This window comes from Orycteropus afer, unplaced genomic scaffold (assembly GCF_000298275.1).
Source record: "Orycteropus afer afer isolate SDZICR_OR568_19922 unplaced genomic scaffold, OryAfe1.0 scaffold00288, whole genome shotgun sequence".
Lineage (NCBI taxonomy): Eukaryota > Metazoa > Chordata > Mammalia > Tubulidentata > Orycteropodidae > Orycteropus > Orycteropus afer.
The window spans coordinates 2,303,003-2,326,679 of record NW_006921875.1 but is presented as its reverse complement, the minus strand read 5'-3'; the positions used below and the strand labels follow the sequence as shown (position 1 = coordinate 2,326,679).

The 23,677-nt window shown below is 44.6% G+C and overlaps 1 protein-coding gene across 1 annotated transcript in view; it reads right to left on the bottom strand.

The window, feature by feature from the left end:
- The window catches only part of KAZN (kazrin, periplakin interacting protein), a 668,025-nt gene that overhangs the window by 329,435 nt on the left and 314,913 nt on the right, over positions 1-23,677 (bottom strand). The gene's annotated exons all lie outside the window — the stretch shown is intronic.

Sequence of the window (23,677 nt, the reverse complement as noted above, 5' to 3'; positions counted from 1 at the left end):
GTGTTTCACAAAGTGAGTCCTTTTTCACATTTGGATCCTTGTGAATTTGAATACAACCCTTTTATTGCCTTGTTTCTAGGTGAATTACCTGAAAAGGACACAGGGTACCACATAGTTGCCAAGTGAATTGCACCTTAAGGCTTTATACTTGTTCTTGCCTTCTAGAACATTCTTCTCCCAATCTTTGCATAACTGGCTCATCATTCAGGTGTAAGAGGAAATGTCCCTTCTACTTCTATTGAGCAATGACTTCAAGTCCCTTCCTCTTCCTTCCTTTCTTCACATTGCCCTTTTAAGTTTTCTTTACAATTGTTGCCACTCTGAAATAATTATGCATATACATATGATCATGGTTTTTGATGTCTGGGATTCTGGCATTGCTGCATCCATTCCACATGCTATAATAGTGTCTGGCACATAGTAGGCATGCATTTAATAAATATGAATAAATGATCCTTCTGTCTGACGATTACAATCTGGGCATTTAAATACGTAAGCTCCTTGCATGGATTTGAAGGGTTTGTCTGAAGTAAGGGCAACTGAGATGCATTGTGCAGACAATGGGTGAGTTAGCAGAAGAGAAGGCAACGTCTTGTTACTTGGACAGGTGGTTGTAGCTCTTTCTACCTGGATGAGGGCTGGACTTTCTAGCCCGAGGACAATCTACATTTCAATAGCAACATTTATTTAATATAGAGTCCCTGGGTGGTGCAAAGGGAACTCTGGTAGTATAGTGCCTAAGGCATTTGACTGCTAACCAGAAGGCTGGTAGTTCAAATTCACCAGCCACTCCTTGGAAGGAAGGTTGTGCAATCTACTTCCATAGTGATACTGCCTCAGAAACCCAAGAAGGGGTCTCTATGAGTCGGATCTAACTTGACGGCAGTGAGTTTGGATCTTTTTTTTTTTTTTTTGGTTTTTGGGTGGTGCAAAAGGTTAAGCGTTGACTACTAGCTGAAAGGTTAGCAGTTTGAACCCTTCCAGAGGCACTTCAGAAGAAAGGCTTGGTGACCTGCTTCTGAAAGGTCACAGGTGTGAAAACTCTATGAAGTGCAGTTCTACTCTGTACACATGGGTCATCATGCATTGGAAATGACTTGGTGGCAACTGCTTTGTTTTTTTAATACAGTTCAGAAAATCATGCTAGAGCCCCTCAGTCACCCACCTCGGAGGGTGAGAGTCATTTCACCAGGCTGTTGGCAGCATGATTTCTTCACAGCATCAGGAAAGCCTTCACCCTCAAGTTCATGTTGAAGAGAACTTTCACGTGTTTGCTAAAAGGCTCTCCTCCTTCGTACCTGCAGGCCCACAGACACTGATTCAGGAGATTGGGGCCGAATGTTCAAACGGGGAGGAACAGCTCACGATTAGGAAGAAAAGGTTGAAATGAGACTATTTGCCAGCAATTGTGTTGGCAATGATTAGATCCCTCACCCTGAACTTTCCAAGCCCTCACAGTCTAATCATTTCAATGGCTATTATTTAAATAAAAGAAATAATTGACCTCTATAGAGGAAAGTATGCCAATCACAATCACTGTGCAAGTCCTTTCTCAGACTCAATTAAGAATCAAAAGGGATTCTTAATCTAAGCAGTCAATGAGAATAACACAATGCAAGGGAAAGTCAGTTTTCTGCAGCACCAGGTGGTGAGGAGGGTCAGAAAGATTAAAGGGCTGGGGGGTGGACTTGGAGGCTCAACCTGGCATCTGGCTAGAGGGTTTGGGGAGAGACTGATGCAGTGCTGGCCCGGGCAGGAGGTGGGATGAAGACCATTTGGTGCTTCCTCCCCCAGAATTATTGCAGCCCCAAACGAATGCAGTCAAGCTGGCTTCCTCTGTTCCCGGCTCTGCAGCCCCAGCAGCCTGGCAATGCTCTCAGACACAGTGTTCCCTGGACTTCATTCTTTCATTTCACAAACTACTCTAGGCTGGACAGGGGCTAGTAAGAGAAAAATATACTTGTTACTTGGGTGAAGCAAATGGTTAAGTGCTTGACTGCTAGCTGAAAGGTTGGCATTCAGAGTCCACCAAGAGGCTCCTTCAAAGATAGGCCTGGTGATCTGCTTCCAAAATCAGACTTAAAAACTCTATGGAGCAAATCTGCTCTGCATACCTGGGGTCCCCATGAGTTGAAATCAACAGGACAGCAACTAACTACAACAGCAACTAAATTATGGAAAGAGAGAACAACAACAACAATAAGAGAACATAGAAATGGGTAAATAAAAACACAACCTGGAAGGTGTGATTATGAGCTCTGGTGTCAGAATAGAGAGGCAAGTAGAGATACAATGAGGCAATATCTCAGCTGGGTATTGAAAGGTGAGTAGGAGTTTTCCTGGTAATGATAACAATTCTATCAATAGCTCACATCTATAAAGATATGAAGAGAATTTGCTGGGTGCATTTCATTTATTATTTGACTTAAAAATGGAGCTTAGCTGGTTCCTCAAAAAGTTGGACATAGAACTAGTATAAAAAAATGAAAACAAAAAACAACCAAACTTGTTGACAGTGAGTCAATTCCGATTCAGAGCAAATCTATAGAACAGAGTAGAACTGTTTCCAAGGCTGTACTCTTTAAGGAAGCACTTGCCACATCTTTCTTTCACAGAGTGGCTGGAGGATTTGAACCACCAACCGTTTGGTTAGTAGCCAAGTGCTTAACCACTATACTAGGAGGGATCCTAAATGATCTAACAGTTCTACTCCTTACTATATAACCAAGAGACCTGAAAGCAATAATGCAAAAGACACATGCATATCAATGTTCATTTCAGCACTATCACAATAGCCAAAAGGTAGAAAGAATCAAAATGTCCATCAACAGATGAAGGGACAAACAAAACATAATAAACATATATAATGCAATATTACCATATTTTTCACAAATAGTGTGCCAATGTAAATAAGAGCACACACATTCATATATATAATGGGTGGTAATGAGAAATTATGTAAAATATTCCATCACAGTGCACCCATGCATATTTGTGACATTTCTAGAAGTGAGTTTTGGCTTCATTCACTCTCTCAATAGTTCAAAATGTTCCTTCTGATCATACTTGTATAATAAAGGTCTAAGCCATGGTCAAGAAGTCATGGATCCAATATGTTAGAACCACAGTAATCAGAAAATAAACAATTAAAACTGTAGGCTTGCCCTGGGGCAGTTTGCAGTGGGGCCTGAGGGTGGTGGAGTTCCTTGTAGTCATCTGCACTGGGTATGTCATGCTGGAGATGGGCAGGGGAAGGCTGAGGGCTGTGGGTGGGGCTGCCACAGCTCAAGTATGGGCTGGTCCCAGGGCAGGCAAGGGCCATAGCACACATGTACCCAAGTCCCATGGTGCCCACCCCACATGAAGCCAGGAGGCTGGACAGCATGGGTGTGGGCACATGCTGCCCCAGCCCAGTGAGGCTTCCAGGTGGTCAGTCAGGTCCATCTCATCTAAGCAGGGGACTCCTCTGAACATGCAGCTTTCATGTCCACCCAATAGCAACCATGCCAGTGGGAGAGTCAAATGGCCCTGGCATGCTTACTGGCCAGGTGGTCAATGCGGACGAATGTAGATCCTCGTGAGGACTATTCCTAAGGTGGAAAAAGTGATTCCTTCTTTCATTAGAGAAGATAGTTTGCAGAACAGAGAAGGAATCCTGCTGGGAGAGGGGCTGTTTTAGAAATTCAAGGGTTGGCTGGTGAGAGTTTGCTGCAGGGAAGCAAACCTCTGCATCAATAGGCACCAAACAAAGACCTAACATTAAATCTATTAGACAGTGTTTTGGTTACCTAGTGCCACTCTGACAGAAATATACCACAAATGGGATGGCTTGAACAAACAGGAATTAATTCTCTTACAGTTTGGAGGCTAGAAGTCCGAGTTCAAAGCCCCAGGCTCTAGGGGCTGTATGAGAGTGCCTTGGGCTTCAGCTCTGCCTCTTGCTCCCAGCCAACTGAAGCTAGAGGCTTTTCTTCACTCAGACAGCTGCTGGATGCTGAGGCTGACAAGCCCAAGGTCAACAAATAAAATGGCACAGTCCCGATGTTACCAAACCACACGGCAGGCCATTAATTCAAGTCCATCATAAGTCCCAAGGTTGGCAGAGCATGGCAGGCTGCTGAGCAATGGCACAGCTACATGCAGCATTCAAACATGCCATAAACTAGAGACCACTCCCAAAGTTGCTGCTTATATATGGGAAGCAGACCACATACCCAAAGGCAGCTACTCAGTTGCTCACAGTAGATTCCACCATAGGATTGATTATCAATCTCATCATGGGGAATAGTATTCCATCTAGCTGCCCAGCCACTCAACCAGGCCTAGCCAAGTTGACACAAAAACATAACCACCACAGATAGATGGAAAAAGAAAAGTTGAAATTGAAGTCAAAACCAAACCGACTCATTTTCATCAAGTCAATTTAGACTTACAGAAATCCTATAGGATAGAGTAGAACTGCCCCATAGGGTTTCCAAGGCTGTAATCTTTGTGGAAACAGACTGCCTCATATTTCTCCTGATGAGTGGCTGGTAGGTTTGAACCACTGACCTTTTGGTTAGTTGTTGAATGCTTTAACCACTGTACCACCAGAGATCCTTGAGGTCAGTAACCTGTAAAAAATGTATCCGTATAGCATGCCTACAAAAATAACACTTGGGGTTGTATGGTATGAAGAACATATGATGTGAGTGATTTGCATAAAAATATTGTATTATACTGTGTTGTAAAAAATATTGTACAAATGAATGTAGCTGTGTTCCAATAAACTTTTATGAATAATGGAATTTGAATTTCATAGAATTTTCCCATGTCATGAAATATTGCTCTTCTTTTGAAATTTTTCAAACTGTTTAAAAGTATAAAAAGCATTTTTACTTTGTGGGTTATACAAAACCAGGTGGTGAAACTGATGTAGATCCATGAACAAAGGTGAGCCAATCAAAGGCAATGACCATTGGCCCCATGATGTTGAATGGAAATTTTGGGAAAAAATCTTTCTGTTGAAGTTGCTAAGCAATAAATGATGTGTCCTGGAACTTTCAGGGGCTTTAAAGGGAGAGAGCCAGAATACATGACAGAAGATCCCAGAGAGAGAGAGAGAGAGAGGTAGAATTATGCATTGATTTGTGTCCCCCTAAAATATGTGTTGTGAATCTTAACCCCAATATCTGTGCTTTAAATAAAAGGGGGTTAAGATTTTCACAACATATATTTTAGGGGGACACAATTCAATCCATAACTCTCTCTCTTTTTTCTCTTTCAGGAATCTACGGCCAAAAGATAGGAAAGAAGAAAGACCAAAATAGATGTCAGAATAGACTCTGAAACTTGCTCTTGAATGGAGAGTAGCTAAAATGAATGGAAGAAATGATGAAAAAAAGAGCTGAACAGATGATGTCAAGAGGTGTCTCAAGAAGACAAAATAAAGTATGATAATGAAATGTGCAAAGACCTGGAATTAGAAAACCAAAAGGGAAAAACACACTTGGCATTTTTCAAGTGGAAAGAATTGAAGAAAAAAGTTCAGTCCTTGGATTGCAATATTGAGGGATTCTATAGGCAAAATAGGAGCTCTGGTGGCATAGTGTCTGAGGCATTTGACTTTTAACCAGAAGGCTGGTGGTTCAAATCCACCAGCCACTGCTTGGACGGGAGGTTGGGCAATCTACTTCCATAGTGATACTACCTTGGAAACCCAAGAAGGGGTCACTATGAGTCAGGTCTGACTCGACGGCACATAACAACAACAACATGGGCAAAATATTGAACAACACAGGAAGCATCAAAAGTAGAGGAAGGAAATACACAGAGTCACTGTACCAAAAAGAATTGGTCGATGTTCAACTACTTTAGGAGCTACCACATGATCGAGAACAAATGGTATTGAAGGAAGAAGTCTAAGCTGCACTAAAGGAAATGACGAAAAACAAGGCTCCAGGAATTGACAGAATACTCACTGAGATGTTTCAACAAATGGATGCAGTGTTGGAGGTGTTTACTCGTCTATGCCAACTACCTGGCCAACCAACTGGAAGAGATCCATATTTGTACCCATTCCAAAGAAAGGTGATTCAGTAGAATGTGGAAATTATTGAACAATATCATTAACATCACATGCAAGTAAAATTTTGCTAAAGATAATTAAAAACCAGTTGCAGCAGCATATTGACAGAGAACTTCCAGAAATTCAAGCTGAATTCAGAAGAGGATGTGGAATGAGGGATATCATTGCTGATGTCAGATGGATCTTGGCAGAAAGACATTTACTTGTGTTTTATTGATTATGCAAAGGCATTCAATTGTGTGGATCACAACACATTTTAGATAACACTGCAAAGAATGGGAATTCCAGAACACTTAATTGTGCTTATGAGGAATCTGTACATAGATCAAGAAGCTGTCATTCAAACAGAACAAGGGGATGTATAGTTTAAAATCAGGAAGGATGTGTGTCAGAGTTGTATCTTTTCACCATACTTTCCAATCTGTATGCTGAGCAAATAATCCAGGAAGCTGGACTATCTGAAGAAGAATTGGATTGGAGGAAGACTCATTAACAACCTGTAGATGACACAGCCTGGCTTGCTGAAAGTGAAGAAGACTTGAAGCACTCACTGATGAAGATCAAAGACTATAGTCTTCAGTATGGATTATATCTCAACATAAAGAAAACAAAAATCTTCACAACTGGACCAATAAAAAACATCATGATAAATAGAGAAAAGATTTGAAGTTGTCAGGGATGTCATTTTACTTGGATCCACAGTCAACACTCATGGAAGCAGCAGTTAAGAAATAGACATCGTATTGCAGTGAGCAAAATGTTGCAAAGGACCTCTTTAAAGTGTTAAGGAGCAAAGATGTCACTTTGAACTCTAAGGTGCACCTAAACTAAGCATACTCATTGTTGTCAAGTCGTTTCTGACACATAGCGACCCCTCCTTGGGTTTCCAAGGCAGTATCTCTACGGAAGTAGATTGCCTAATCTTCCTTCTGAGGAGTGGCTGGTGGGTTTGAATCACCAGCCTTCTGGTTTGCAGTCAAATGCCTTAGGCACTATGCCACCAGCGCTCCTGCAGTATTTTTAATTGCCATATTTGCATATGAAAGTTGGACAATGAATACAGAAGATCAAAGAAGAGTTGATGCCTCTGGATTGTGGTGTTGGTGAAGAATACTAAAAATACCACGGGCTGCCAAAATGAAGAAATCTGTCCCAGAGGAAGTGTAGCCAGGATGCTCCTTGGAAGCGAGAATGGCCAGACTTCATCTCACCTGCACTTTATGTTGTCAGAAGGGGCCATTCCCTGCAGAAGGATGCCATGCTCGGTAAAGTAGAGGATCAGAGAAAAAGGGAAGACCCTCAGTGAGATGGACTGACACAATGGCTGCAAAGATGTGTTCAATCATGGCAAGGATTGTGAGGATGGTACAGGACCAAGCAGTGTTTTGTTCTGTTGTACAGGGTCGCTGAGTCAGAGCCGACTCTATGGCACCTAACAACAAACCTGTGCTTATAATTCCATTTGGGAATGCATTTTCTTTATTATGTTAATGAGGCAGTATTAGTGTACAATATGTCTTAAATCAATCATTTGTGAGATACAGAAGAGCAGATTAAGCAAGCAAACAATCAAATACAAACTGCAGGGAAGATACATGTCACCAAAGAACCTAAGAATAGAAGCTGGAAGGAAACAAGGACCTCTTCCAGAGCAGACAGAGAGAGAGAGAGAGAGAGAGCCTTTCCCTAAAGCTTTTGGCACCCTAAATTCAGGCTTCTATTCTCCTAAACTGTGAGAAAATAAATTTCAGTTCATTAAAGCCACCCACTTATGACATTTCTGTTATAGCAGCACCAGATAACTAATACAGATAGATGATAGAAAGGCAGAAAGACAGATAGACGGATCATGTCCTGATGACATCATTGAAGCCCCCGGACCTAGTCATGCCAAAAACTGGAAATTCTTGGATTTTCACTTTCATGAGCTAATAAATGCACTTTTTTTTTTTTTTTTTTTTTTTGGCTTGGACCTGTTTGAGTTGAGTTTCTGTCACTTGCAACCAAGAGTCCTGACTAACATAATGAAGATTCCAGAGGAAGCTGTCCAGAGAAGGTCAAGCTGGAGGCTGCTGTGAAGGACAGGTCAGAACCTGGTGTCTCACTTCCTATCTCAGTTTCACATTCAGTGGGCTGAGCACTCAGTTAACTCAGAGTCCAGATGGAATCCATTCATGGTTTTGTAAAATCTTTGCAGTAGGCTCAATATTTCTTGTCAGATTGAGGGCGCTAACAAGCATCGCTGTGTGTTAGACAGAATAAATCAATGCTTTCGTGGCGGTGCACTGGCTGGGCTGCTGAGAAACTGCTGAAAAGAAAGCAACCCATAGCACCATGTACCTGCTTTACGCAACACAGGAGACAGCAGTGTTTTCTTTATTAAAGGCGAGATGGACCAATGATGCTGGCTGGACTCTGCCAGGTGGGGGAAGAGGGGATGGAGGAAAGTGTTGCTTCTGTTGTTGTTGGGTGTCGTCGAGTAGATTCCAACTCATAGGCACCCCATGTGACAGAGTAGAATTGCCCCATAGGGTTTCTAGCTCTAATCTATACAGAAGCAGATCGCCAAGCCTTTCTCCTGAGGAGACACTGCATGGGTTCAAACCATCAACCTTTCAGTTGGCAGATGAATGCTTAACCATTTGTGTCACCAGAGTTGTTTTGGAGGAGGGTAACACGTTGCTGTCAAGTCAATTCTGATTTAAAGTGCAGAGGAGAACTGCCATAACATTTTCCAAGGCTGTATGGAAAAGACAGACTGCCACATCCTTCTCTCAAGGAGTGGCCGTGTGAGTTCAAATGGCTGACCTTCTGGTTAGCAGCCTAGCATTTAATCACCATGCCTCTAGGGCTCTTTGGAGGAAGGTTGTTATGTTGTTGTTATGTGCCCTCAAGTCAGACCTGACTCATAGTGACCCCTCCTTGGGTTTCCGAGGCAGTATCACTATGGAGCTCTGGTAGCATAGTGCCTAAGGCACTTGACTGCTAACCAGAAGGCTGGAGGTTCAAACCTACCACCCACTCCTCAGAAGGAAGGTTGGGCAATCTATTTCCACAGTGATACTGCCTCTGAAACCCAAGGAGGGCTCGCTATGAGTTGGGTCCGACTCAATGGCACATAACAACAACAACAACATCACTATGGAAGTAGATTGCCCGACCTTCCTTCCGAGGAGTGGCTGGTGGGTTTGAACTGCCAGCCCTCTGGTTAGCAGTCAAGTGCCTTAGGAGGAAGGTAGGGGGTTCCATTTCCCTCACAGGGCAGCAGAGGAAACTGGAGCTGGGATGAGCCAGAACAGGTGGAAGCAGTTCCAGCCTGTGTGCAGGAGGACAGAGGTCAACATGGAACAACTCCTATGAGTCATCAGATGTGAGTGAGGGAAGAGCAGGAAGGGGAGTGGTAGGGCAGGGGCTGGCAAACATAGACAAGGCCCAAGCATTGACAAAGGAGGTAAGAATGAGGCAGGAGGGGCTACCTGACATTCAGTTTACCTGAGCATAGCATTACATCACATCCCAACATTACACAACACAACATAACAGCATCCCAATTTCCTTCTTCTCTCTCAACCCGTATGGGTTAGGTGGGCACCCAGCTCAGGCCTGCCAGTTAAAGCACAACCTCCTGTAGCCTCAGTGATCAGTTCAGGGACATGCGTGGACCCCAGATGAGCTGAACCTCTGCTGAACGTGCCAGGAAGAGAAGCTCTCTTTCCTCTGGGCTCCAAGGTTCATAGAATCTAAGTCTAGAGCTTCTGAAGGCCACCTTTTATGACTCAAGAGAGACTTCTGTGAATGAAACCAACAGAAGGAAGAAGGAATCTAGAAAGGACTAGATTCTCTGGAAAGACAGAAAGAGATAAAAGATGACATCATTTGGATACAGCTGTGCCTGAAGTCAACTCCCCTTGGGTTTTTCATAACATGGACCAAGCTCATGAACCCCCTTTTTACCCACCCTCCTCCCCCTTTTTTAAATTTGAAATAGAAAGAGTCTTGACTAATACAGCCATCAACAAGGTTTGTTAGTAAGGGTAGGTCCAATGGACCTCAAGGCACTGGCCTGGGACATACATGATCTTTAGGACAAAGTCTAAACTTAGATTGGTTCCTAAGGCCCTTTGTGAGCTAGTGCCTGTCTGCTCTTCCAGGCTCACTTTCTACCCTCTGGCTACACTGCCCTCCTCTCATCTTTGCAAACACACCATGCTTCTTCCTCCATCCAGACCTTCACAATGCTATTCTTGCTGACTGCAAATACTCATCTCTCCTCCAGCCTACCCCTCCTTCACCATCCCCACATGCATGCACACTGGACAAGTTGGTAAACATTTGCTCATTTTTTGTTCTCAGCTTAGTTGTCAGTTTCCCTTAGAACATTTTCTGTGATGTCCTCCACCTCTGCTACATGTTCCTAACTCACTCTGTACACCTCCTCCTCTCCCAGCACAATTTCTGGCATCCACTAGGCATTTATTGAATATTTGCTGAATGAATGAATGAATGAACAAGGAACAACATCATCCACAGCTCTACTATTCATTTCAACCATGGGTAAAGGGGTTTGGGGCATGGTTCTTTGAGTGTCTATTACAGACACTATTAGTTGTCTAGGGAGGCAAAGGTAGCTCAGTGGTAGAGTCTTTGTCTTCCATTTAGGAGGTCCAAGTTCGATTCTCAGGCAATGCACAAAGCACAGCCACCACCTGTCTGTTAGTGGAGGTTTGCCCGTTCCTATGATACTGAACAACTTTCAGCAGAACTTCCAGACTAAGATGAACTAGGAAGAAAGGCCTGGCAATTTACTTCTGAAAAACCAGCCAATAAAAACCTTGTGGACCATAACAGTCAGATCCTGTCATGCATGGGGTCACCATGAGTTGGGGGCTGGCTGGGCAGCAGTTCACTATAGTAATTAACTACAGCAGTTAACAACATTAGTTGTCTATCCAACTTCTAGGCTCTCCTTTCTTGCTAACAGATTTTCTGCTTGTTCATGGTACCAAAACTCTCAGCCTCAAGGGAGGGCTCCTGACTGGTTTAAGCCAACAAGGATACCCTGTTCCTTATTTTCCTGGCCTAGCTTGCAGCAAGGGTGGCCATGTGACTCTGTTCTGACCAATGAGATAAAAGTGGAAGTCTCCTGAAGGCTCTCCTAATAAAAAAGAACATAGATTGCTGGCACCATCTCTTCTACCTTCCTCCCACCTTAAACGTGAATGTGGTGTTGGGAGTATCAGCAGCCATCTTGCAGTCAATAAGTGACAAGCCACCACCAACTGTTGGACAGCAGCTTGGAATGATAGAAAGGATGTTGTTGAGTGCTGCTCTAGTACAGTTCTACAGCCACTGAGTTTCTTGTTTTGGTGGAGAAAAGAAAACCACAGCTCAAGCTGCTTTTAGTCAGGGTTTCTGTAACCTTAGCTGAAATCATACTTTGGTGGTGGACAAAGGCCTGCTATCCCAGCTTACAGTGGCCAATTTGGCTGTCCTGGAGCTCACGACTCTCTCTCCTCAGTTCTGGGACGTGGCTGAGCTGAGGAATCAATCCTAGAGCTCACACTCTTCCCTCCGAGGCCAGGAAGGATCTAATTACCCCATGATTGTAGTAATTATTCCATCCAATTGATCGGTAATCGCCGAAATTCCTAAACATGGTTTCACATTAATATTTTGCAATATTTATTGTCTATACTCAAATAACATAGGCCAATGATAAGACTACTGAGATGAAATCTCCAGGGCCCTGAATATTTACAGTTTAGTGATACATGTTTTTGCTGTAATAATTATGCTATTTTCCTCCTTTTTTTCTTTTTTTAAGAGAGAAGTGTTTGCTAATAGAAAATGCAATAATCACAATTCTGGTCATGAATGGACCCTGAACTGTGAATAGGAAGCCCATGCCAGGGACGGCACAGAGAGTGAGGTGATCACTATGGATGTCTACCATAGGCCAGGAAGGGCAGAGGGTGAGGCGATTGACTGTGCATGCCCACCATGGGCAGGGGAGGGCTCAGTTATGGCACATGTGCTAGTGTTTGTCATCTCTGGCTTATGAATTAGCCTTTGGTTTCCAACTATATCATTTAATCCAAATTCCCTTGCCAAGTTGACAAGAAGGGTGCAGACTCATTTTTTTAATGCAAATAAAGGAGGAATTTTAAAGGGATTGAGAAGTTCAATTGCAATGTTTCTAGTGTTTTCCACAACAACATGTGTATCTCAAGATGGGGGCCCCTGTTCCACACTTGGAAGGGCAATCCTTAGCTGTGAGTTTATAAATCAAATTCATATTTCCATTCATCCCTGGTCTCCAACTCCCAAAGGCCAGAGGATTGCTGTATCTGGAAAACTGAGGCTTGCTGGCAGGAACACCCCATGAATATTCTGTGAGTGACATGGGCGAGGCAGCTCCTCACTAGGCTCTGCAATTTCTAGAGGGTCCTCTCTGGAGCCTGCTTCCTCCTTCCCAAGAACCCTCCTCTCAGATCCAACAACCACTGCTTGAGCACTTTGACCATCTGCAGGCTCAACATGAAAGGTGCTATGAATTCAATTTTGTCCCTTAGAAAAATAAGCTGAAGTTCTAACTCTTCCACTTGGATGTGACCTAGTTTGGAAATAGGTCTTTCTTTGAAGATGTGATCAGTTAGAGGTCATGCCAGAGTAGGGTGGGTCTTAAGTCCTTCTGGGAGTCCCTGGGTGGTGTAAGTGGTTAATAGGCTCAGCTGTTAACTGGAAGGTTGGACATTTGAGTTTACCCAGCTGTGCCTTGGAAAAAAAAAAAAAAAACCTATAGATCCACTTCTGAAAATCAGCCATTGGAAACCCTATGGACTCAATTTTACTCTGACACACACGGGGTTGCCATGAGTCAAAGTTGACTTTGACAGCAACTGGTATATTATAAGCTCTTCTGAGTGGTGTCTTATGAGGAGAATAGACATGACATGGAGTCACACAGGGGGAGATGCCATTGAGGATACGTCTATAAGCCAAGAGATCTCTGGGGCTACCAGGAACCAGGAGAGACAGGAAAGGAAGGCAGAGCCCAGAGAGAGCATCTCCCTGCCAATGTCCTAAATTTGGACTCCTACCTCCAGAACTGTGAGGCAATACATTTCTGTTCTTTTAAAGAACAGACTTTAAGTCACTCACTTTGTGGTATTTTACTATGGCACCATAGCAAATGAAGACAAAAGGTGAGGCAAACAAAATCCTGGTCCTGGAGTGCTCAGAGGCAGCCTTGATTTTTCTCAGGTCTGTTAGTAGCTTGGCCAGACTCCGTGACTGCAGCAGGGAAGATTACAGGTGCCCCAGGATGGGCCCAGAAATCCAAAAGTTTTTCTTAGGTGAGGAGAAATGTGAACACGAACCCCCATTCATAGACCACTCACTGCTCATTGCATGCATTACTTGAGCATGTTTTACAATGAACACACTGTGTTCATTACACGTATTATTTCGTTTAGCCCTGATGACAGCTTCTTGGGTTAGGACTGTGATTCCCATGGTGCAAATAAAGACCCTGAAGCTTGTAGGAATGGGGTAACTTAGCCCAAATCACACAGCAGCTGAGCCAGGATTGGAATCTCACTTAGTCTGACCCCAAGTCTCATTCTTTTCACTACACCAACTTGTCTCCAGTGGGGTGAAAAGAATAAAAGCGACCAAACTCTTTGTAATCCAACTTCCCAGCCAGGAACAGTAGTGGGAAGACAAAGAAAATCCTGTTTGTCCTTCCACAGATGCATGCTGGAGATGTACAGAAACCAAGAGGAAAATCCCAGTTGCTGCCCCAGAGGAACTTACAGCCTCATTGGGGGAAAAAGACGAACAAACAGATAGAACCACCCACATCAGAGAGGAGGGGCTGAGGTGGGTGCTTCAGGCTCAGGAAGCGCAAAGGAGGGAGGTGACACTCCTGGGCACCAGGGCATCAGCCAGCTCCTGGTGCAGCAAGAACACTCCATGCCATTTTCCTGCAATTGCACTCGTCCCCGTGGAGGCCGCAGGGAGTGTTGAAGAGAGTGGGTTCAGGCTCGGGTGCAACTGCAGAAGCAGATGATGACTCACCCTCTGTTTAACAGCAACTCTGTGTCACAATACAAAATCCACACAATTAATCCATATGGCCAGCCTTGCCACGCCTGACAATGAGCCGGATCCCTGCCCATTATGAGCACCAGCAGACAATTAGTCCAAACCTGTCATCAGACACTGGGAAATGTCCCTGTCTTTCTGCTGATTCCTTCCCTGGCAATCAGGGGTCGAAGGCAACCAGAGGAAGAGGCTTGGGATGAGGAGTATGGGGGAGCATTTCCATGTGGCGTCGAGAGGCAGGGGATTCAGTGGGTACCACAGACCTGCTTTTTGAGGTTCAGCCTCTTCCTCCCTGTGCATGAGCTATTTAGCCTCTCAAGTTTCATTACTATCCATCCAACTGTCTGCTAATTCTAGCCATGTACACTGAGCGCCTACCACACACCTGGCCTTTGGCTGTTTGCTGGAGACACCAGTGTGTTTTCCTGGAAGGTGTGAACCAGAGAGACAGAGAGCTAGACAGACAAGGACAAGTCAGGGAGAGGGCTATGGTCACAGAAGGGCCAAGGCCTGTGGAGTGGAGAGGCAGGGCAGGAATGCCAGGCCTGGAGGGATCAAGGGCATATCCTAGGACAAGCAGGGTTAGACCAAGTGGAGAAGAGACAAAACCAGCTTGGTTGTTAGGTGCACAGGGGTTTCAATCGCAGCTCCATCACTTAAAAATGTGTGCCTTTGGGCAAGTGATTTCACTTCTCTGTGCCTCAGTTTATGCCTCTGGAAAATGGGGATAATGATGAAAAGTAGCTAGATCACCACGGTTTTGTAACATGCAGTGAGCGATCAATGAAACCATCAACCATCTATCAGTTTGTCACGCTGTGGTGGCTTGTGTGTTGCTGTGATGTTGGAAGCTATGCTATCAGTATTTGAAGTACTAGCAGGGTCACCCATGGTGGACAGGTTTCCACAGGGCTTGCAGACTAAGTTTAGTGAAAACTTTATAGATCACAACAAAATAGCATCTGATAGAGTGCTGAGAGTTGAGCCCTGAGGTTGGCAGGCACTCTAGGGGTGCAGTGGCTTCAGCAACGGACTCAAGCATACCGATGATCAGGAGGGAGGCACGGGACTGGGCAGGGCTTTGTTCTGTTGTGCACGGGGTCACCACGAGTTGGGGCCAGTGCAATGGCCACTAACAAGAGCAAGAACAGAAACAACAAGAACAACAACAATTAAAAAACAAGACAAAACAAAAAACCTGAACTCACACTCACTGCCGTCGAGTCAAATCTGACTCACAGCAACTCCTCCTTGGGTTTCTGAGGTGTATCTCTATGGAAGTAGATTGCCCAGTCTTCCTTCCGAGAAGTGGCTGGTGGGTTTGAACTGCCAGCCTTCTGGTTAGAATGAAAAGCACTTGCAATTGGGTGCAGATCTACTTCCTTTACATATGACTTCATCACAGTATTTCTCAGGCACAAGGCAAACATCAATCCATGCTTATTTCAATAAGACCTGGAGATAGTTTAAGGATCCCTAGTGGTGAAGTGGTTAAGTGCTTGGCTGCTAACTGAAAGGTCAGTGGTAAGTCCGTCAGTCGCCCTGTAGGAGAAAAGACCTGGCAATCCAGTCCCATAAAGATGACAGCCTAGGAATCCCCATGGAGCAGTTCTATTCTGCCTCTCTGGTTGCTATGAGTCAGAATCTACTCGACGGCACAGCCATAGATTTGGATGATTGAAATAGGAAAAAAAGGGAAACAATGAAAATGATCAGTAGAGACGACATTTTCTAGAACAGTTGAGCAGAGATGACAGCCAGAAGAGACTTTTCAGAAGACAGCAGAAGCTGGGTCAAAACAGTTGTAATGGTTGCACATGTGCAGGATCTCAGAGGTTCATAAAACCCACCCTGAAAGCTGGACTGTACTCTCTGTCCCAGCACCTCACAGCCTGACATGAATGGTCCAGCCATACAAACTAAAGAATTGAAAGGCAGTTCTGGCATACTTTTGCTAGAGATTTGAAAACTCCCCATTCAGGCTTTGGGTGATGGAGAAAGCTCAGGGAAGGCTGTGGGCAAACCCAGGCTTTGAGAGAGAAGATCATGCCCTGAGCTGACCTCAAAAAATCAAAACGAAAACCCCCCCAAACTCACTGCCATTGAGTCAGATCCCTCCTTGGGTTTCTGAGGTGGTATCACTATGGAAGTAGATTGCCCAGTCTTCTTTCCAAGGAGTGGCTGGTGGGTGGGTTTGAACTGCCAGCCTTCTGGTTAGCAGTCAAATACCTTAGGCACTAGGCCACCAGGGCTCCTCAAAGGGGGCAGTATTTAGGGTCTCCAGCAGAGATGGGGCAAAGCAAAGGAGGAGTTAGTGAGTAATCAGCCAAACTCCCAGATTCACTGCCCCCCCCCCATGTCCTTGTAGAAAGGACATCACTTGAATGGATACTAAATTCAGAACCTACGAAAGATCTCACAGTTCTCTACATAAATCTCATGGTTCAATCTACTTCCGTAGTGATACTTCCTTGGAAACCCAAGGGGGGGTCGCTATGAGTCGAAGATGACTTGATAGCACATACCAACAACAACAACAACATGGTTCAAGGAGCCAAGCCAAGGAATTCACTGCCACAGAGGGCCGTGAAGTCAGCAAATAGAACCAGATAATAAAAGGCTGCAAAGAAGAATGACAAATGCCATAGAGAACTGACCTGATAGGAGAGAGGCAGCACTGAGGCTTGCATAGTTGATAAGGGCAACAGCAATGATGAAGATGAAGAAGATGAAGATGATGATGATTACAGTAATATAAACAACATCCCGCCACCATTTCCAGGACAGCTCCCATGTTCTGGGGATTGCATTAAAAACCAATGGTCATTGAGTTGATTCTAACTCACAGCGACCCTATGGGGCGGAGTAGAAATGCCCTCTATGGTTACTTCATGGAGGCCAATTGCCTGCTACATCTTTCTCCTGTTGGAACAACTGGTGGGTTCAAACCATCACTTTAACCACTATCCCATTACTTATCCTCAGAGCAACTTTATGAGCAGGTAAATGCTGATCAAGGATCTCTCCCTGGTGATGCTGTTGTTAAGCATCTAACCAAAAGTTTAGTGGTTCAAACCCACCAGCAGCAATGTGGAGGAAAGAAGAGGCAATCTGCTTCCATAAAGATTTACAGCCTTGAAAACTCTATGGGACAATTCTACTCTGTCCTATAGGGTCACTATGAGTTGGAATTGACTTGACAGCAGTAGGTTTGGTTTAAACGGCAGTCAAGATGCAAGCCTGGGTTCTTTGACTCTGAGCCTGTGTGTTTTCCTCCCTGCTATGCTCACACTATGGCTCTGCCATCCTACCTTAGACAACTATGGGCCTAGTGGGTGTAACGAGCTCTCCATTCCTTCCATTGTAGGCCAAACCCACGCTGTTGAGTCAATTCTCACTCACAGTGACCCCAGAGGACAGAGTAGAACTTCCCCACAGGGTTTCCAAGGCTATACATCTTTACAGAAGCAGACTGCCACATTCTTCTCCTGTGGTTTCCAACTACCGAACTTGTGGACAGCAGCTGAACACTTAATCACTATGCCACCAGGGCACCTCATTTCAGGCTAAAGTCCTACAAACAGTTACCGTTTCTTTTCCTAAATACAAGTCTCATGATCAACAGTCCATCTATTTTTATTGATAGTGCCTGCAGAGAAAGTTCATGTAAATTCTAACCCAAATCTCTCCTTGCTCTGAACCCTGAACTTCATCCATTTCACCTCTTCCCCTTCCTGCCTCTCCACTGCCTCCTTCTTAGGAACAATGATAGGATCAAATCACACCACCCCTTATGCTGCACTCCTGCCTGAATCAGCCATCTAAACTGCTGCTTCCACTGCACTCCCTTCTCTTCGGCCTTCTGAAATCTTCCCTCTACCCTATCCACTGGCCTCATTTGGTTCACACAAAGGTCAATAGCCCACTCTCAGGTCTTATCTTCCTGGGATTCCTGGAGCACTAGGAATTATTCCTCCACCTCCACTGCCCAACCCAAGTGACCTGCTCCTGGCTTCCATTCACTGTATTACTGCCCCCCTCTGCTTATTAGTCCTTCTCCATCTCTCTTATTAGGACCTCTAATTGTTGCTTCACATGGCACAGTTGGTATTTTTACAGTTCTTCATTGTGTGGGGCTTTCCCTTGTATTTGAGAATGTTTAATATCCCTGGCCCCAACCTTCTAAATGCTAATAGCTGACCCCACATTTGTGGCAACCAAAGCAGTCCTCCTCCCACATTTCCAATGACTTCCTGTTGGGGGCTAGGATACCAGACTTGGATGACAACCTCTGCATCCACCCTGTAATCTCAATATTCTTCAAGGTTACAAAGTGACCACCACTGGGTTATCCTCAAAACTCTCCTGAAACTTTTCTTCCTCTGAAAATGGCTCCTCTCCCTCCCAGAAGTAGCCCTAAATGTCACTGTGATATCCTCAGTTGATAGGTCAGGTTTTGTCATGTGATTTACTCTGGTTACCATAGATTCTCTCTCCTAGGAATTAGGTTTGGGATCCAGAACCTGCTGGCGTGAACTTCAGAGGTGTGGTACTCTATACGCAGAGAAAGCTGCTCTTCAGAGGAAGAAGGACACAAGGTGTATAAGAAGAGAGTGGGGACTTTGCTGGTTGTGTCCCTATCAAATGTTCCTCCATACCCCTTCCTGCTCTCTCACAGGGTCCCCAGTTAGTTTGGGAAGCCCATCCTCCATAGAATCATGGACTAATTCCCTTAATCTTGCCAATTATTGATTCAGGGACAGGCACATGATTCATTTATGGCTAATGAACCATGAGGGGAGGCAATGGGAGAAGCTTCTAGAAAGCTATTACAAAAAAGACATCTGGGAAAAAACAATCCCATTCTTTGATTAAATGTTTCCCTCTTTTTATGTGGCAGCCATCTTGAGTCCTAAAGGAAGCAAGTGAATGACAAAGTCAACTACTGAGGTTCATGAAGTGAAAACACAGGACAAATCAGATTCCTGAACACACTGTGTTGCTGTTGGTAGTGGCTGCTGTTGAGTCAATTCTGACTCATGGCAACCCCATGTGTCTAGAGTAGATTTGCTCCAAGGGGTTTTCAAGCCTGTGACCTTTCAGAAGCAGATCACTAGGCTTTACCAAGGCACCTTTGGTGGGCTGGAACCACCAAGCTTTTGGTTAGTAAGTAGTTCAGTGCTTAACCACGTGCACCACACTGTGGAGCCTCGAACTGAACCCACTAGGGCCACCCTACTTCAGGATTTGTTACTATGTGGGAACATATTTTCTTATTGTGTAGGCTAGTTAAGTCTGGATTTTCTGTTATGTGCAGAGACATCCTCAGTGATGCACAGGGACAAAAGACCATGAGGCCTTGGGAGTGAGAGACTGAGGAAGGCTGCTTAGGTTCTCAGCCTCTGGTCCCCACCCTTCCTGAGGGTGCTTTCCTTCTCTTTGGATTTTGTGAAATTCCTGCATCTTCCCAATATATTCTCCAGAAGCATGTTCTCTTGCTCAAAACCCAAAAAAATCTTTGCTCAGATATTTTCCTCCTTCTTTCTTTCTCATACTCTGCCTTCCCTGATTTCAGTTTCTCCCAAAGTTTCCACTGCATCTCTCTGCTAACAGCAGGTACATCAATATCTCTAGTTTTGCCTCTTTGCTGACTCTTGTTCTGTTCTTTTAATTGCCTCATGGTCTCCCACCTGAATACCCAACTGGCATCCCTACCACAAAAGGTCATCTCACTACCATGTCACCTGGTTGGAGTGAAAGCTTTGTTTTCCTGGGCATGGCCATTAAGACCAATAATCATAGGGAACAAAAGGGGGGGAAGGAAAAATTCACTGCTGTTGGAGTGCAGAATCTGAAAACTCCAGCAGAAAATCATTTTATTAAAAAACGAGCTGAAGCTAGTTTGCTTTTGTTGCAGCTAATTGTTTGAACAAACTAAACTGCACACAGGGTGAGGGTCAATATTACACAATGCAAGAGGCAGCATGGTGAGGTGAAAAGCAGCTACTTGCATGGAATCAGGGGACCTGACTCTCCCACCCATTATCTGTGTCCCTTCGAGTGAGTCCCTTTCCTCCCCAGGCCTCAATATAACCATTTGTAAAATGGGGTGATTCAAGTGGGTGACATCTAAGAATCTGTTCAAGTCAACAACCCATCATCAGTCATTTCCATCCTCTGTCTTTCAGTCTCAGTTTTGGTCAATGGAATTTTCATTTTACAGGCATCTGGATTAAGAATCAGAATCATATTACCATCTTTTTCCTTCCTCACCTGTTCAACCTTCTCCCAATGATCCACTGATGATTATCATGGTCCTCCCACCTCTACAACTCTTCACTGTCAATGTCATAATGGTCTTGAAGCCCTTTCTCACCCTGCACTCACCTTGCCTCTAGTATCTTCCCTCCTGTCCATCTCAAACATGTCCCTCCTCTGTGTCAGACCTTCAAGGGCTTTTCACTTCCCTGAAGCCCTCCTCAGATGGAAACCTACTGTTCCTCCATGGGAACCTTCTACTCCATTCCAACCAAATGATCACCATTCTCCAGACTAACCTGCACTTTCTTACTTTTGCACTTGGCTCAAGCTTGGAACACCTCCTTCATTGGAACCCTAATCTTCCTTTTGAAATTCTATTCACTCATTCCCTAAGATCCAGTTCAAAGACCAGAAAGCCCACTTGATCAGGCATTGCCAACTTACTGTTGGCAAGAGTGGGAAATTGAACTTAATATTCTGAACTGTGCATTCTGCATGCCCCAGCTTAATTCAGGCAGCTGTGCCATCCAGGAGCTGGGTTTTCAGCTGTGAGGGCAAACCCAATCATAGTGCTGATGGGTGCCAGTGGAACACATCCCATTCTCCATGGCTGCTCCCAGTCTGGCAGACAGATACAGGCTCGCATGATATCCAGATTATGTTACACTTAGCATTGGCAGAAGACTCAGAGAATAGAGGCTTAGTAAAAGCTTTAAAAAGTCCTGAAGCCCTTGAGAGGAAACAATTAAGAGTACTAGGCTGGATGGATTATTCGGTGTTACTCAAAGTGTGGTTCTTGAACAGCAGCATCAGCACCATGTGTGAACTTGTTGGAATGCAAATTCCTGAGTCCCACTGCCTCCTACTGAATCTGAATCTCTGGGGACAGGGCCCAGGAGACTGTGTTTCCACAGATTTTCCAGGTATCTCATAGGCACATCAAAGAATACTGGATTAGGCAATGAGGTCAGAGAGTACAAAGAGGCTAGATCATGTCAGGCTTCCTAGAACATGGGAAGGAATCGGGGTCATTTTACATGTAACAGGGTGGTTAGTTCCACCTCTTCCTGAAACCTCAGGGTTTGCTTTTCCTAGGTTCCTATCAGGTCCCCTTATAATCAATGACCCAATGACTAGAGATCAGTCAAATGAGTCTCTACATATTGCAACCAAATTAACCATCATGAGTTGTTGGCAAGCTTTTTGCCCTCAGCTGGAGGTTCACTCCCTGTGGACAGAGAATAAATCTCTACTTTTATTGACCCTCCATTTGCTGGATAGCTTCAGTTTTCTCCTCTACATCTCTCTTGACCCTTTTCAGTGTTTCCAGAGGTTGACCTGCAAGGATGTCATCAATAGGCTTTCTTGCCTTCTGATTTCCAGTTGGGTTTGGCCAATTAGTGGCACCTACAGGAAACTGGAGGATGGGAGAAAAGGGAGTTTCCCTCATTGTTGCTAGGGGTTGACTGCATGCCTCAGACTCAAAGCTACAGCCCCTGTTAGGCCCACCCCGCTCCATACAGCTGATCTCCATATTCTGTTCCCTGTTCTTTGTCCCTTGCCCCTTCAGACCCTGGAAGTATCAACTCCCTGCTACAGTGTCCCCGGAGCCCCACACTATCCCATAGGAGTTTCTGTAAACTCAAGCTGAACCCTTGTAAACAATCCCTTTATTAATCTCTCCTCCACTCAGCTGGTTTGAGTGGGCCATCTGTTTTCAGCTGGGACCCTGAGGGATACATCCTTCCAGCACACACACAAAAACAAATTCACTGCTGTCGAGTCAGATCCGACTCATAGCAACCCCTCCTTGGGTTTCTGAGGTGGTATCACTACAGAAGTAGATTGCCCAACCTTCCTTCCAAGGAGTAGCTGGAACTGCCAGCCTTCTGGTTAGCAGTCAAATGCCTTAGGCACTATATGCCAACAGAGCTCACACAAGAGATAATAATTGGATGATACTTGTTGACTACATCAAAAGAAGGAGGGAGACACAGCATCTCCCTGAAGGCTAAGGAGCAACAAAATCCCTCATCACTTTCAGCTCTGGGGCCAAGTTTTAACACTCAAATATGCAGCTCAAAAACTTCACCAAGCAGTGATTAAAATGGGGGTGGGGGGACCAGAGGGAAAAGAAGATAAGGGTGAAGTTGGGCATTGAAGGAGTTAAGCTTTCAATCCAGCGATGACCAGCACAGTGCACTTTGCAATTTTCTGCCAAAATATTTTAAATGAAACAGCTGTGTCTGAGCAAAATTTTTGAGAATTGTTCGAGCTCCAAGCATGAATCTGAATCACTCATGTTCAGGATTTGATGGGCTGTGTAATTGCTCGAAACCCTATTATCTTCCCTAGCAGTTGTTGAAGTGTCATTAGGACACCTCAAATGAGAGGCTAAATTCTCCTATATACACAATTTTAATAATTACAGCCTCCCCCCCCTCCCCCCCGCCACCACCTGATTTCAAATGCAAAGCTCTGCTCAGAAAAGGGAGGCAGCAGGATTGTAGGACTGCATCAGAGACTTTCCAAGCCAGGCTGGGGTGTTAGTATATGTCCTTTTACTTTCTCTGGATTCTCCTGTCCAATTAATCTTTCATGATTTTATTTTCTACTCTATGCAGAGAGAAGAGAGTAAGGCAGGTAGATAATGGGACTAGCAACCTTTACTCATATAGTTTATAAACATTAATTGAGCACCTACTATGTGCCTGTCAATGATTTAGGCCCTGGACACACAATGGTAAGCAAACCTCAGAAGGTGGCCACTGTTCTTCCCACATCACATGGTCTTGTAATTTATTGTTAGGTGTTTATTGGTATGTCTCTAATCTGCTACAGAGTGAGCAGTCAAAGAGGGCTTGGCTGTGTCTTGGCCATTTTTGTACCTGCAGTTCATAGCCCTGAGCAGTGGGCATTTGTTGAATGACTGAGTGACTGTTTACAGAGTGCACACAATGGGCCAGGAATCTCTTCAGGTGCTGAGATGTGGCCGTGAAGACAATGGATGCACTTGCCTGCATGGAGCTCATAGTAGGGATGCAGGGAAGATAGATGCTGACAAGTAAATTACAAGCCTGAGAGACTTTACCAAAGATGTCCTGGATGACAAGCCCCCCAGTCAAAGTAAGTGTGCAGGTCATCATACACTACTCAGCCAGGAGACTGAAGGAGTGTTGTCTTGACCATGTAGAAGAAGCACCCACTGAGACATCTGCCTTGCTTGCAGCTAGACCATTGGCC